The sequence below is a fragment of the Myxine glutinosa genome, chromosome 3, assembly GCF_964187855.1.
Source record: "Myxine glutinosa chromosome 3, kmMyxGlut1.1, whole genome shotgun sequence".
Lineage (NCBI taxonomy): Eukaryota > Metazoa > Chordata > Myxini > Myxiniformes > Myxinidae > Myxine > Myxine glutinosa.
In genome coordinates this window covers 38,385,445-38,401,307 of record NC_136263.1, presented here as the reverse complement: position 1 = coordinate 38,401,307, position 15,863 = coordinate 38,385,445, and the positions used below count along the sequence as shown (strand labels likewise).

Genomic DNA, 15,863 nt, shown 5'->3' with positions numbered 1-15,863 from the left:
GAGAGAGTAGGAGACGGAGGGGAGAGAGAGAGAGAGAGAGAGTAGGGACGGAGGAGAGAGAGAGAGAGTAGGGGACGGAGGGGAGAGGAGAGAGAGTAGGGGACGGAGGGGAGAGAGAGAGAGTAGGGACGGAGGGGAGAGAGAGAGAGTAGGGGACGAGGGGAGAGAGAGAGAGTAGGGGACGGAGGGGAGAGAGAGAGAGAGTAGGGGACGGAGGGGAGAGAGAGAGAGAGTAGGGGACGGAGGAGAGAGAGAGAGAGAGAGTAGGGGACGGAGGGGAGAGAGAGAGAGTAGGGGACGGAGAGGGAGAGAGAGACGAGAGAGAGAGTAGGGGACGGAGGGGAGAGAGAGAGAGTAGGGGACGGAGGGGAGAGAGAGAGAGTAGGGGACGGAGGGGAGAGAGAGAGAGTAGGGGACGGAGGGGAGAGTGAGAGAGTAGGGGACGGAGGGGAGAGAGAGAGAGTAGGGACGGAGGGGAGAGAGAGAGAGTAGGGGACGGAGGAGAGAGAGAGAGTAGGGGACGGAGGGGAGAGAGAGAGAGAGTAGGGGACGGAGGGGAGAGAGAGAGAGTAGGGGACGGAGGGGAGAGAGAGAGAGTAGGGGACGGAGGGGAGAGAGAGAGAGTAGGGGACGGAGGGGAGAGAGAGAGAGAGTAGGGGACGGAGGGGAGAGAGAGAGAGTAGGGGACGGAGGGGAGAGAGAGAGAGTAGGGGACGGAGGGGAGAGAGAGAGAGTAGGGGACGGAGGGAGAGAGAGAGAGTAGGGGACGGAGGGGAGAGAGAGAGAGTAGGGGACGGAGGAGAGAGAGAGAGTAGGGGACGGAGGGAGAGAGAGAGAGAGTAGGGGACGGAGGGAGAGAGAGAGAGTAGGGGACGGAGGGGAGAGAGAGAGAGTAGGGGACGGAGGGGAGAGAGAGAGAGTAGGGGACGGAGGGGAGAGAGAGAGAGAGTAGGGGACGGAGGGGGAGAGAGAGAGAGTAGGGGACGGAGGAGGGGAGAGAGAGAGTAGGGACGGAGGGGAGAGAGAGAGAGTAGGGGACGGAGGGGAGAGAGAGAGAGTAGGGGACGGAGGAGAGAGAGAGAGTAGGGGACGGAGGGGAGAGAGAGAGAGAGTAGGGGACGGAGGGGAGAGAGAGAGAGTAGGGGACGGGGAGTGAGAGAGAGAGTAGGGGACGGAGGGGAGAGAGAGAGAGTAGGGACGGAGGGGAGAGAGAGAGAGTAGGGGACGGAGGGAGAGAGAGAGAGTAGGGGGACGGAGGGGGAGAGAGAGAGTAGGGGACGGAGGGGGAGAGAGAGAGTAGGGGACGGAGGAGAGAGAGAGTAGGGGACGGAGGGTGAGAGAGAGAGTAGGGGACGGAGGGGGAGAGCGAGAGAGTAGGGACGGAGGGGAGAGAGAGTAGGGGACGGAGGGGATAAAAGGGAGGGGGGGAGCCTCTGCTAGCTTTTCCCGTCACTTGGGATGGGTACTCTTTCCTAGTCAAATATATCAAAGGAGCTCGGCTCGTGGTGCGTCTGTGCGTAGTGTCCTGCTGTCAACAACCCCTTCCCCTCCTCCACCCCTTCCCCTCCATTTCCACCCCCTCCCCATTATCCCTCCCCCTCCCCATTATCCTCCCCCCATACTCACCTTTCCCCTCTCCTCTTCCTATCCCTGCCCCCTCCCCCTCTTCCCCACCCTCTTCCCCTCTTCCCCCACCCTCTTCCCCTCCCCTCTTCCCCTCCCTGTCCCCTCCCCTCTTCCCCTCCCCTCTTCCCCTCTCCTCTTCCCCCTCCCCTCCCCCTCCCCTCTCCCCCTCCCCTCTTCTCCCCCTCCCCTCTCCCCCTCCCCTCTCTCCCACTCCCCCTCCCCTCTCCCCCTCCCCTCTCCCCTCCCTCTTCCCCCTCCCCCTCTTCCCCCCTCCCCTCTTCCCCCTCCCCTCTTCCCCCTCCCCTCTTCCCCCTCCCCTCTTCTCCCTGCTCCCCTCTCCCCCTCCCCTCTCTCCCTGCTCCCCTCTCCCCCTCCCCTCTCTCCCTGCTCCCCTCTCCCTCTTCCCCTCTCCCTTTTCCCCTCCCTTCTTCCCCTCTTCCCCTCCCCTCTTTTTCCTCCCCTTCTTCTTCTTCCCTTCTGCTCCTCCCCCCTTCTCTTTCCCGCCTCCTCCCCTCTCTCTCCCCACCTCTCGATATTCCCATCAGCAAAGTGGCTCTGCGTTCCCCGGCAACGCCTGTTACCTTTGCTGGTGATACTAAAATCAAAGTTTGTTCCATGTACACTCCATAATGCTGCACTCCCCACCCAAGCCAATTGTTTGGTTGAAGAGTATGGTTTAAAGGTACACAAGGTGGGTTGGTCGTGACAGATTGTTACTCCCACTAGGGAGTTGTGTGTGTGTGTGTGTGTGTGTGTGTGTGTGTGTGTGTGTGTGTGTGTGTGTGTGTGTGTGTGTGTGTGTGTGTGTGTGTGTGTGTGTGTGTGTGTGTGTACGTATGTACACAAGATATCTGGAAAAGTTCAGAACGGATTTGGATGAAAGTTGGTGGGATGATTGCCCTTGGGATAAGGAAGAATTGATTAGTTTTTGGTGAAGCTCAGGATATTATTCTGGATCCAGGAATTTTTTTGAAGGATTTTTTACCATTGGAACATGGGGGCTCAACAGCGGCCACCCACGGCTGGAGTATGCGCTCTACTGAGTGGCGTTCTAGTTGTGCATGTTTTTTTAATGTTTGTTTCTTATTTGCTAAAGGAACAAGATTCGATGCAAAGCCATGTCAGTGACGTGGAGAGCGAGACTTGGGACCAGCTGTCTGCTTGTGATGAGCCACTCCATTCACTCACTGGGATTCCATTCTTCAAGGTAGGGTCTGTGCCTGTCTTGCCATCACACTCAGAGGATACACACAGGCTGTGATAGGCATGGGTTTAAGTTTGTCGGGGCAGTGATGGTGTGCAGAATTATTGCTAAACTAGAACACAAAGACACAGGTATGCGATCATTATGTCCCGTGCATGTGTGAGCAGTTTTTCGTTGCCACGTTAACTTGTGATCCCTGAAGTGATTTTGACTAAACTTGGTGCAAGTATATACTGCGAAAGAAAGATAACTAGAACGCCACTCAGTAGAGCGCATATTCCTGCCGCTGCTGAGCCTATCTTCCAATGGTAAAAAATCCTTCAAAAAAATTCCTGGATCCGGAATAATATCCTGAGCTTCACCAAAAACGAATCAATTCTTCCTTATCCCAAGGGCAATCATCCCACCAACTTTCATCCAAATCCGTTCAGAACTTTTCCAGATATCTTGTTCACAAACATACGAACACGAACATACGAACACACACATGCATGGACGGACACGATCGAATGCATTACTCCATCGCGGGAGTAACTAGAACGTCACTCAGTAGCGCGCATGCTCCCACCATGGGTGGCTGCTGCTGAGCCCTATCTTCCAATGGTAAAAAAATTCCTGGATCCGGAATAATATCCTGAGCTTCACCAAAAACTAATCAATTCTTCCTTATCCCAAGGCAATCATTGCACCAACTTTCATCCAAATCCGTTCTGAACTTTTCCAGATATCCTGTTCACGAACATACGAACACACACACACACACACACACACACACACACACACACACACGCACACGCACACGCACACGCACACACACACACACACGCGGACGGATACGATCGAATGCATTACTCCCTGGCGGGAGTAATTATTACTATATTTCGTATGTAGCCTGTGGCTGCTGGTTTGCATCATTGTTGGCAGTGCGGCTGTGCCGCTGATGCAGTGCCCCCCCTGTTTCCAGTAAACTGGTACTCACTTTGCAGACCTCTGAAAGATGACAGGCTAAGCCAACCCACCTAATGTTATTTTACAACACGACAGGGGCTCAAACTCAAGACCTTGAGATCTTAAGCAAGCCACCTAGGCCATGAGCAGGTCTTAGCTTTCGTTCACTTTCATTCCATTAAAAGGGTGCAACTTATCTTTGCTTGAATACATTTCAGAAACATATTTTCTCATCATTTAAAAAAGTTCGAATCATGAATTTTATCCAACACGAAGTAATTTCCGTGAATAATCAGCACTATTTTCTTATAGCGTAGCCGTCGCGGGTGCAGTGAGTTGTTGGTCGTGTGGCGTCGTAGTATTTACACCCAGCCAACCATCAGCCAGTGTTGTCACAACAAGCGCTATATTTATCCAGCAATGGCGGCCTCTGGGAAAGGGGTGAATTGCGACGATGTCTCGAGAAAAGGCGTAAAAAATCGCCCCAACTGCATATCATGCACATATCATCTGTTGACTTCTGGATAGGTGTCGGTGACAAAGTGAACACACTGAGACGGATTCTTCAAGGCAATGGTGATCAGCTGTCTTAGTATCTTCTCAGCAAACTGCCCGAAAGTGTGTGGCAAATCCTTGTGGTTAGCCTGCAGAAGTGCCATGCCATCAATAACCCACACACCACCTTTTGGAGGCTCCAGTGGTGGCTCTGCATCAACTTCTTCATTTGGTACATGTAAATCCAACGTATGCAGGAGTTTTGCCTTGTTTGTCTTTACGAGGCAGCCATCTTTTTTTGCAATCGCTAGTGACAACGGGCCAAGTGAGTAGGTCATCATGTTCTGCAGGTCAATGTTTCTCACTTTTCCAATGATGGTAAGTCTTTCGAAAAGGTCCCTGTTGCTTTTCAATGTGGAGGGTGGAGGTCCCTGTTGCTCCTTTTCAATGTGGAGGTCCCTGTTGCTCTTTCCCCTTCACTTTTGTTACAACCGTCCTTGACATGTCACTGAATGTTTTCAGCTTTGACCACTGTATTGTCCTGCAAAGTCTTGTCATCTTTTTGGAGCCTTTCCTCACAGTATTTAACAAATGCAGCATCTTCCTTTTCTTCTGCAAAAAGTAAGTCTCTTGATACCTCAGGTGAGGCCACTATGCCAGAGGCAAGATTAACTATTTCTGATGATTCTTCCAGGTCTTCAAATGGATTGGTGAGATTTGAAATTGTGTCACAAATCCGTTGTACATCCTCCTCATCCCTTGTCCTACGACCCACCGTCAAATCTTTCCTCATCAAAGCTCATTGGCTTTTCCCCGCCATTTCCTCACACTGGCATGTAATCGACGCTCGTTCATGGTGACCCGTTGTCCACCTGTTGACTGCTCCTTTGTTGACTGTGAATCCTTTGAGTCCACCACGCGTGTTGGAATCCTTGTTTCACAGTCTGTTCGATTGTTATGTCACAGGGAATACCAGCAAATCCAAATAGGTTCTGTATCTGCACTGAAGAATTACCTTGCTGGAACTGTTCGTGAATGCCTAGGTGGGAATTTGGCAAATCCTGCATCTCCATCCAGTACACAGGCAGATAACGTGCATAGTTGTGCCTGTTATACAAGAACATTCATGGCATAATTGATCTTATTGATGACAAGTGTAATGGCCAGTTGCCCTCTCGAGAACTCCGGATGAATTGAAGAAGTGTTTCCATCATCTCAATGTATGTACACCAGAATGCAAATGTTGCATTTGCCTTTTTCTTCTCTTCAACAAACTTTGAATAGGTCTCTGGCATGGAGCGGAAGTCAGCACCATCCACTGTATCTGTGTATTGTTGCGATGGAAATGATGCTTGTAGCTGCATAATGATTGCCACGTAACGGTTTACATCGTCTTCTGTCCGAGACTGGAGGAAATTCTGCCAAAGGAAACAGTGTAAGGCCTCTACCAACAGTTTGTGACAGCACAAGCTTCTGTTATAGTGCCTTCCGTTCATCACTCCATTCACTGATTCAGGTGCCAATACTTCGGATTCAATAAGGATGTACTCCAGCCCACCATCTCCAAACCGCTTTCCTATGCAAGCAAGGAAGATCATGGCGGTATGGAAAGCCCCCTACCTTAAGACGATCTTCTCAGTAAACACAGGTGTTTGCCATCTAATAACCTGAGCTTTTGCATATAAGGCTTGGTGGTGAATGACGACAGCAATTGCATCCAGATGGAGTGAGTTTGCTGCATCGACACTTCTGTGCAAGACAGTGTTCACTGTATTTAGCTCATTTGGCGTGGCATCTACTATGGGAAGGTAGTCGATGGTCGCCTTTTGAGGAACGTGATTAACAAGCTTCTGGTTGTATCCTGTCCAACCTGGGAGCAGCGGGTGACTGTCAGTAACTGGGTATTTCGTGATTAAGTACCCATAATCAATGTGTGTTGCTGCATCTGCCGCTCCTCTATGGAAGTCCTTTTGAAGCGAGATCTGCACTCCGTCTTTTTTTTGGATTGGCCTTATTTTTTCCAAAGAATGGAACCAGTTTCTTCACTGGGGCTGCCAGTGATCTTTCCATAGTTTTCTTCATACTTTGAGGGAAGGTGACCTTTCTTCTGTGGACGGCTCGTGTTGGATGGCAATTCCATTTTTGTGTTATGTGTTGTTCCTTTGCCGGACAACGTCTCTTCACCGAAGTCGTTATTATCCCACACACGGGTTGTGAATACACCTTGCTGCAGACAGGTGGGATGAGTGGTGTCTCCTTGTTGAAGCCCTTCTTTTGCCAACGCTGTATCGTGCTCCAGGACGGCAGTGTGCGAAGTTGAATGATCAAAACCATTCAAAAGCCCAATTCGCTGCACAGACCCCGTCAAGTGCCTCACTGCCATCGCTCGTGATGAATGTTTTGGCATTGCTTTCCTGCCATTTCATGCCAAGTAAATGATGTATTGCGCTATGGATAGCATGCGTCTTTGCTGCTCATCTGCAACTTTGACAAATTCCTTTTCTTCTGGCTCATAAGATAGACCACTCATCCAGGCAAGAACATTAAACACCTTTACATGAACGAGTTTCTCAGCTGTATCCAATGCCAGGTGATAAGATGTAGGTGGCCATGGTATTGTCTGAGATGGAATGGCATTCATTTCTGTCCTCAGGTTCAACGCACTTGCATATATTTCCCTCAGTGTTGCTGTGCTTGATGTATTTACTTGATCTGCAGTCATGGCTTCGCGGTTGGGGTGCCAGCTTGGGATCCTAGGATCCTGGGTTCGAATCCCGGTCGATTGCTGAATTAACGCCAGGAGGGTTGACTCAGCCTGCCATCCTTCTGAGGTCGGCAAATTGAGTACCAGTTCACTTGCAATTCCCTGTGTGTTGCAAGAGGTGACTAACAGGATTGGCGGCAGGAAGGGCATCCGACCATAAAACATTGCTTCAAAAAGGGGACCACGGTGCCCAAAAAAGGCTAACTCCTGCTCTGCGGCGAAAAATGTCCTCTAAAGGCGGTTCTTTACCTCTGCCACTAAAGGTGGACGGAGGTTGTTTTTTTCACCTGTCTGTCCGTCCGTCTGTGAGCCGGATATCTCAAAAAGTTATGAATGTATTCGGATAAAACCTAGTGGACAGGTTGGATGTTTGACAAGGATGAATTGATTCGATTTTGTTGAAGGTCTGGATTCAAAAGTTTGGCATATCATTGGGCTACAAAATGTAAAATGTTCAGTCTGGTAGAGTTATACACTCTACTGAGTGTCGTTCTAGTATTTGTATGCAAGATAGAGGCTAGTGGTGCATCAGGAAAGTGTTTAGATAAGGTAATAATGGTTATGTTTATCACAGTCGACCTAAATAATGCAGTTCTGGAACAATATGTTAAACTATTCTTTCAGATGTCAAAGTTTACTGAAGCACCCCACCCTGGCTGTTGATAGACATGATCAGGAACACCTTCAGCACTGTGTGGATGTTTTGGAGAAGGGGTCAGCAGTCGTTTGTCACATTTGATAGGTTCTCAACGCATATGGGTACTGAAGATGAAGATATTGTGCTTCCATGTGCCAAGCACACTGCTGGCACTTATCCTTGATGCTTGCCAAGTGCAGATTTGAGGTAAAGTTGGGTAGAAGATGTCCTCAGGGATGGAAGCAGGAGCTTTGACACAATGTCCTTGGCAAACAGCATTCAATGCAGATATTGTGACATCATGCTTTGCATCCAGATCATTAGCAGCATCCCATAGTGGAGAGAACATTGTGTTGACATGCAAAGGATTCGAAACGTGGTAGGGGTGGAGGCGTCAACAATGTAATTGGCGTCTTCTGTCATCGGGCCTGCAAGCAGGGAGCAACAATTCATATTTTTTGCCACACCTGATACAATTTAAATGCTCTAATGGTGGCGAGGTGCTGGTTTGGGTTTTTGGAGTACTGTATTTTCCAGTGTATTAACCTGCCCCCAAAAATAGGTATTTGATTTCTTCTCAGAAACTACACATGCAATTCTGATGAAGGTTGTGGTGAAGTTTCATCGAAATTGTGTGTGCAGGTTCTGAGAAAAAAGCAAATACCTATTTTGGGGGGCAAGCCCCCAACCTTAATCACCCGTGTTGTACGAAAGTTTGTTCCTGGCATTTAAAAATTGGGGTCTAAGGTGGTCTATGGTTGGGGGCTTGCCCCCCAAAATAGGTATTTGCTTTTTTCTCAGAACCTGCACACACAATTTCGATGAAACTTCACCACAACCTTCATCATCCATGATGTACCAATGTTTGAGGAGGTACACGGAGTGGGAGGGGGAGGGGTTGCCCCCCAAAATTGTATTTTTTGGGGTTTTAAGTCTCATGATTACGTTAGTATGATTCTACATGCTGCCCTGTCTTCCAGCAACCATTGAAATTGGTTTAAAATACCTTTATTCAGTGTAGTATACTGTTTATTCTACCAGGTGAGTGCCAGGGGTATTGCCCCTATGTTTCCTCGATATGCCACTGCTCCGTAAGTAATTGTCGACGATACACAAATTAAGTAATTGTCGACGTCGTAATTGCGACGTTTTTAAAATTCCCTCTCGGTGATGGTCCCAGATTGCGTATATCATATTCCCGTCAGGAAGCGACTCATTGTTACTCGGCAACACCGGGTACTTTTTCTAATGTGTATATATATAAATATATATATATATATATCGATCCTTTTATTTTCTGATGTAGATCTGAATACGTTTGTACGTTTGTACATTAACTTTGTAACGGACAAAGTGACGGAGGTATTGACATGCTTACTCCCATGGCAGCTTAATTTGTGTATTCCCCACAATCATCCCTCACTCTTGTTTGTTTAGCAATCAGAATTGACAAGCGCGATGACTTCGCGATGACTCTCAGCTCTTTCACGAGCCTCGATTCAGTATACAAAAAAACCCCAAAAAAAACCAGGGTTTGTCAGGGTGTAGATTTGAGGATGCCATCTCGGAATGGCAGAAGTTGTACATGACAACGAGAAAAACGGTGCAACCAAGTGGGAGATAAAACGTTTCACACTCAGCTTTTTGGAACCTGTGTCCAATAAAAAAAAAACCTCAGATTTGACAATCTTGTTCAGCAGCATTGCAGAATTACATCCAAGTCCACTTTGGAGAGGCAGTGATAATTGTGAGAACTTGGCAAACAGCGTTCACGGGTTTTGGTTTTGGCTGTAAAGGTTCACGGGTTTTGCCTCGCCTTGTCCGGGACTTTCATCGACATTCACGGGTTTTGCCTTTCCATGTCCGGCCGGGGCTTTCATCGACATTCACGGGTTTTGCCTGGCCATGTCCTGGACTTTCATCGACATTCACGGGTTTTGCCTCGCCATGTCCTGGACTTTCATCGACATTCACGGGTTTTGCCTCGCCATGTCCTGGACTTTCATCGACATTCACGGGTTTTCCTCGCCATGTCCGGGGCTTTCATCGACATTCGCGGATTATCGTTGACATTCACGGGATTTGCCTCCATTTGTGGTTTGTTCCTCGATATTTGCGGATTTTCGTGATTCGGGAACCAATCCCCCCTTTTTCCATTGAGACAATGACCCCCATTTGCAGTTTCCCAATTTGCGGCATTTTCCAGGAATGTATCCGAGTTACTGTACAGAATGAAAGGCAAAAGGTGGAATAGTGGGGTCCGACTGTACATCTTGACGTTTTTTATCCAATTGTGATTCATTACAAATGATCACCATCTTCTCCCCAATTGTTGGGGCAATACAAACAAAATTACCTTTCATTGTCGGTCTTTAAAATAACTTTCTGCTTCGTGTCCTCTTCCTCGCTCCCCCTTCTCAATGCAGCACAAGGCGAAAGGGCACATGAGTGAAAACCGACCAAAGTTAAGAAAAGCAATTGAAGATCAACAGTCCAAGTCAAAGCTTCCTCTCCATGTCAGCAACTAAACTGTTCTCAAGTTTCCCCTATCCCAATCCTGGTTGATGGATAATAACCGTGTTTATTATTCATTTGTTAGTTCAGGTGTTTGTTTGATTTACCGAACTTTGGTGTGAATTTTGATGTACTTTTGTCTCAAAATGATACTGATGTTTTTAAAGGAAGTTTCTTAAAGTTTTGTAATATTGCAGAATGTAGTCAACGTTGCATTTCTGTTACCGTGCCTGACAAAACGTGGTTTTCCTTCAGTATTGATATAACTGGGAATTTTAGGTGCTAATTGGTCTATTGTCTTCATAATATACTCCTTTATATTTGAATTAATTTGTGCTTTGTAATAATTTTAAAATGTTCTTGATATTTCAGAGGTTGGTGGGGCTTTTATTATATTATTCATTATTTCAGTTTTTCTTTTACATTGTACTTTACCATTGCCAAATGTTTTGGGGGTAATCTCTTTGTTCCAATAAGCATTTCGGATGGTTTCTTTTGATTCTGAGCATCTAATTGTATTATGGTATAAATTTGTCTTTTGCATTTGAATTTGCATTTCTCAATAAACTTTAAAAATAATTTATCTGAGTGCAAGTCTTAAATCGAATGAGCAATGTGGTCAGGATTAGTTTTTTGGGTTTTTTGGGGATATACGTATTTGGTTTCCTGTGTTAATAAATTTATGGAGAAGGTAATACTTTTTTTTTTTTGTCTGCATTATTGAGGCTCATGGAAGAGCAAGATCAGAATGGCAGAAGAGTAGAAATGAGAGTGAAATCAAGGGGGGAGGAGGGGTGAGAAGAACTCATGGGAATGAACAAGCTGAATGAAGCACGGTAAGAGGAAGGGGGGAAGGCAGGAATGAAATGAGGAACAAACCAAACCAACCATTGATGTACAAATTTTTTAATGTGATGGGGGGGAGGGTGGTCACAATAACCTTGAAAAAAGGGGAACTTGGGAATGGGATGATTTGGGATAGGAAAGTATTGATAGTGGATGATGAGAGGTAGTGGTGTACAGCTGTCTTAACCCTGGAGAAGATGTGGACTGAACAGACTGGAAATTATGCTGGTTCCACAGGTAGTTTAGAGAAAAGATGAACAAGTGAGTAGAGGTGAGTAGTTAGCCCAAATGAGTAGATAGCCTGGATTTTGGGAGTTTAACAAGAGGGTTATTGGTAGACCGTATGCACACTGCAGAAACCTCGGCAAAACCAAAATGGTGGAAGAAGAGGGTGCAAGACCAAAAAGGTGGAAGACCACCATCGAGGCCACCAACCTGCCTGCAATGCGAAAGTAATAGAACTAGACACGGCTTCGCTGTGGGAGATCCCAATTATTTTGAGGGCCTTGTTTTCCAGGACATCAATAAGGTCAATCTGTGAGGCAGGGGTAGCAGTTCAAAGGGAGAGCATTCATCCATCAAGCTGAAAATTAAGGCCTTGTAGGTTGTTAAAAGTTCAGCTTGGCCAAAGAAAGACCTTGCACGAAGATTTTTTAATGCTCTGATTGGGGGCACTCCATGAGCCCTTGACATGGAGAGGAGATGAGAAGATCCAGTTAAGAGCTACATGCTGACCATGGGAGTGGAGGAAGTCGGTGATTCATGATGGGAGGAGGTCTTGGATTCAGTAAGCAGATCAGAGTTTGTAGATCAAGGTTAGGTGCCAGACTGCTTCTATCCATTGTTGGGAGAGTAGAAGCAACATTTCAAAGGTAGAATGAACAGGTCTGAAAACTTAATCATATGAGAAGAACGAAAGCAGGAATGGTTGAGAAGTGATTGTAGTCATATGGGAAGAACAAAAGAAGGAATGCCTGAGAAGTGATTCTATCCTCTGGAAGTGGTGGACCAAGGGTTTGAGGATGCATATGATGAATATGTCTATGGCATTAGAAACGGAGTGAACAGATGAGTCCAGGTGTTACCGGTGAGTGACATGGCTCGGTGGTTTTCGCCCTCATTCGTACAACACAAACCCCTTAACCACTCACTCATTCCGAAAATCATTACACTACACAAAAATCATTCCAAAGCACATTTTTCACCCCCCCTGCAGGACCATGGCATTGATGTCATTTTCATGTGTGCATTCCTCAACAAGGCAGCGGGGAGGGACCGCACAACAAGATGGTGGGGGCGCTTCAGGCTGTGGTGCCTGCAGTCCCAAAAACAAGTCAACCGACTTACAAGTTCATTGCCCCCCCCCCCCCTTTACCTCTTGGCCCCGTGACAGCCCAACAGCCCCTTTCCGCTGTTACCTCGCCGGTGAGGGTCTCCACACACCAGGCATCTCCGTGGCCTCCTGCTTCTGCGCAGCTACACGGGTCACCGGGGATCTCCGTTACCCCACGGCGCCCAACCAGACCCTCCACCGACGAGCTCCAATTTCCAGATACCACCGGCTGCCAGGGGTAAATGCTGCGGGGGGGGGGGGGGGGGGGGGCGCAGGCATCGCTCCTCAGAGCTTGATCTGTACCTGCGGACACACACACCTTCCCCACCCACAAGATCCCAAAACACATTTCCTCCCCCGCTGCCATTCCATTTTCAACACAACTCAGCACAATTCCAGAGAAGATGGTTCAAAAGGTGTTACAAGAGAATTGCCATGGCCTGCTTCATGTGAAATCCCCAGTTCACATTTTAAATGAAAGTCTCGCGAGATCTCGAAAGATTCGAAAGATTCGAAAGAAATCTCGAAAGATTCGGGAAGTCTCGAGATCACGGCGAGGTCACGTCTTTTCGAAGCTGCTCCATGCGCTCACGCTTTCGAAGCTAAGTGATATTTCTCAATTGTGTTTTTGTCGAGACTGTATCTATCTTTCGGTGTATGTACCTATAGAGTATCTTTTGGAAAATTTTCGGTGCTAATTTTTCGTACATGTATACACAATCGTCGGTTAATGGTATCGAGTATTCTGCGGCCGAGTACTCGTAGGCTTAGACTACCGTACCGTCTCCGACCTTGTGGTTTGTTTTTCTCTCAGCGATTCGTCGAATGCCCTGAAATTATTTTCGTTCTCTGTTTCGTACCAGTCGTTCACCCCGTACCTCCTTGTTTAATATCTGTACTCACAAAAAAAAAAAAACCCCAAAAAAAATATTTCCTTCCCAGGTCTTATTCGTTTATTTGTTGTTCTTTTTGTTCGTTCGTTCTTCGTTCGCGATCACGCGGTTAGAAATGTATAATCTCTCCCCTGAACAACTATTTTCTCTCATATTTATAACACCCTTTTCTTCTTTTCCTACAAAAGGATGCTTTCGTCTTGCTCACCAAATCTATTCATTCCAAAAAATATATATAATACCATCTTACAGTTCCTCCTTTCTACATTCCCTAAACTATCCAGAACTCCATCCCTCCTCCAGTGTCCTCAAACGTATTTTTGACTCGAAGGTCTCAAACTCATTTTGCAAAAAATGTTCGTTTCCCATGAATCGTACACTTTTCAAAATCCAATCTCACCCCTCCCCTCCAAATCCTCCCATCACCCATCCCTTTCAAATCTCCCCCCTTGCCCCTTCCCTCCCCTCCCTCCTAAACTCCCCCCACACCCCTCCCCTCCGAGACTCTCCCTCGCTCCTCCCCTCCTAGACTCCCCTCTCACCCCTCCTCCTCAAAGCATCCTCCCTGCTTCTTCCTCCTTCCAACTTTCACCTTCATCTCCCCAAACCTTCTGCCTTGCTCTTCCCCCTCCTCAAATAACACCTCACTGTGCCTCACCCAATCTCCATCAAACCTTTTGTCCGCCCCATTCTTCCCTTTCTCCAAGCTATTCTGAAATCTCTGACACACCTTCAACAGCTCTCCCTACCTCTTCCTCCTCTTCCACATCTTACCCTACCCCTCCCCCCCCCCCCCCCCCCCTGTTCTGGACCCGATGCTCCCCCTTCCTCTTCATTAACGGTATGGACCTCAAACATCCGGGGCCTTCGCTCAAACTTGACTGACCTCTCCATACAGGTTGCTTCTGACAAACCAGATGTGATCTGCTTAACAGAAACTTTCCTCCTTCATGATGTCTCTGATGCCTTGGTATCTCTCCCAGGTTACTCCCTCCTCCGGTATGATAGACCTGAGCCTCGTCCTGGAGGTGGGGTTGCTATCTTTATAAAAAACTCTCTTCCTCACTCGCCCTCCACTGCCCTCTCTCCACCTCACCCCCAGGAATACCTTTGGCTACGGCTTCCCCTTTGCTCCCACCTTTTGTTCATATGTGTGTTGTACCGTCCACCAATCAGCGATGACTCCATCTACATCTCACTGTCTGATAATATGGACCAACTTCTATCTACCCATCCCAACTCTCTCTTCCTCATATGTGGTGATTTCAATTGTCACCATGCCAGTTGGCTGGGTGTGGTGTACCTCTCTCACCAGCCATGGCTCTTCAGCAAAGGACTTCTGCGACTCACTGGGACTGACACAATCTGTCAATTTCCCGACCCGGATCTCAGTCAACGGAGCATCTTCTCTTCTGGATTTGGTTATGACAAACTTCCCTGAAAATGTCTGCTGCTCTTCTTCTGCTCCAATCGGCTCTTCTGATCATGTGCTTGTCAAAGTGGACATCTCTCTGACCATTCTCAGAGAGCCTCCTCAGCGTCGACGAGTCTGGCATTTCACTCAGGCCAACTGGCACGGTCTTCAAGCAGCCATCAATCATCTGGACTGGTCTCCCATCTCTACTGCCTCTGACATCAACTCATCCTGGGAATTCTTTCAAAGTAAATTGCTCTCTCTCATGCACAGATTTATACCATCTCGTCTTCAGTTGTCATACCCTTCCTCCCGTCCATGGTATACGGAATCTTGTGGTGAGGCTGTTGCCCTGAAACAACTTGCTTTCGTCTCCTGGAAAGCAAATCCAATGGAAGGAAATCTCATTTCCTTTCACAAAGCCCGAAACAAGTGTGTGTCCACCCTCAGGAGAGCCAGGAAACAATATCTCACCATTCTCAAGACCGAACTCTCTTATCTGTCTCCCTCTTCCAAATCCTGGTGGCGTCTGGTCAAATCTGTTTCTGGTGTTTGTTCCCCCTCCATCCCCTCCCTCACCTCAAACGGCTTAATGGCTGACTCCGCACGTGAAAAAGCTGAATGCCTCAACTCTGTGTTTGCCTCTAAATCTTGTGTCCCAAACCCATCCCTCTCTGTACCCACCGTACCCAGTCGTACCCAGCTGCTCCTGGACTCTGTGTCCTTTCCTCCTGACAAGGTGGAAAAGTTTCTGTCAACCCTCGACTCTGATTCTGCAACTGGTCCTGATGGCATCAGCCCACGGGTCCTAAAATCATGTTCTTCTGCTCTTTCACTCCCTCTTTCTGTTCTCTTCACCCTCTCTTTTGCTCAAGGTCATCTGCCATCTGCTTGGAAATCAGCCAACATCACCGCTTTGCACAAAAAAGGTGCAAAAACAGATCCCAGCAACTACAGACCAATCAGCCTTCTCCCAATTATCAGCAAAGTCATGGAATCCATCATTGCTTCAGATATTAAATCTTTCCTCTTCTCCAATGGCTGGATCTCTGATCATCAATTTGGTTTCAGACCTGGTCACTCTACTCTGGACATGCTGCTTCTGCTTTCTCAACAATGGATGGAGGTCCTCAACGCCAAACAGGAAATTAGAGCTGTCTCCCTTGACATTTCACGTGCCTTCGATACG

At 47.6% G+C, this 15,863-nt stretch overlaps 1 protein-coding gene across 6 annotated transcripts in view; it reads left to right on the top strand.

Moving 5' to 3' along the window:
- Positions 1-10,771, top strand: part of KIF11 (kinesin family member 11) — a 211,824-nt gene extending 201,053 nt beyond the window's left edge. For 4 of the 6 annotated variants that reach the window (XM_078773905.1, XM_078773907.1, XM_078773903.1 and 1 more), the window contains exons 23-24: positions 2,723-2,833; positions 10,101-10,771. The gene's annotated coding sequence lies outside the window, so the exon portion shown is untranslated. The remainder of the gene's footprint in view (positions 1-2,722; positions 2,834-10,100) is intronic. The other 2 variants (XM_078773908.1, XM_078773904.1) reach the window with 1 other exon arrangement.
- The last annotated feature ends 5,092 nt before the right edge of the window (positions 10,772-15,863 follow it).